At 29.9% G+C, this 693-nt stretch overlaps 1 non-coding gene across 1 annotated transcript; it reads right to left on the minus strand.

Moving 5' to 3' along the window:
• Trnae-uuc (transfer RNA glutamic acid (anticodon UUC)) lies at positions 1-72 on the minus strand. Its single transcript has one exon. It is a non-coding gene; the product is annotated as a tRNA-Glu (tRNA).
• Positions 73-693: the final 621 nt, after the last annotated feature.

A 693-nucleotide genomic window follows, 5' to 3' on the forward strand; every position in this document is an offset into this window, starting at 1 on the left:
TTCCGGTACCGGGAATCGAACCCGAGCCTCCTGGGTGAAAGCCAGGTATCCTAGCCACTAGACCATACCGGAGATGATAACACATCTTAAAAACTGTTATAAATACAATTTTTTTCATCGTATTACTCATAAATTTTACTAGACATTAAAAAATTATTGAATAATGAATACATTTCTTACCTATTAACATTCCTGATGGGAAATATATTATTCATCAATATTCTTTATAAGTAGTTTCATATTTTAACTGTTATTCTTTAACTTCAACTGACTTAATCCAATCTAAATACTGAAAACATCAATGGATCTAGAAATCCCAACTTAGTAATATAGGAAAATGTTAATTCAACGTTAACACGTTGACTGCCAATCAACTTGTAATTAACGTCTCCAAATATTTTTTAATATTTTACATTCTCTAAACCCTTTTAACATTCTATGTTTTTAATGATACAATACTATTAACCGAAGTCATGAAAATTGCCACGGCAGTCAACGTGTTAACAATAACAGGCTTTTCTTGTATTACATATAAATAAAACTTCTCTTTAGCAATTACTTCTTATTCCTTTATTGCCGAAAGTTTTTTTATAAAGAAAAACTACATCCAATTTTATTGACAGCATCCCTAGTTTGTTTCGACTACCCCTTTAGAACATTGAGTATAAAAATGTATAAAAAAAAGTGTCGCCA

The sequence above is a fragment of the Diorhabda sublineata genome, chromosome 2 (assembly GCF_026230105.1).
Source record: "Diorhabda sublineata isolate icDioSubl1.1 chromosome 2, icDioSubl1.1, whole genome shotgun sequence".
Lineage (NCBI taxonomy): Eukaryota > Metazoa > Arthropoda > Insecta > Coleoptera > Chrysomelidae > Diorhabda > Diorhabda sublineata.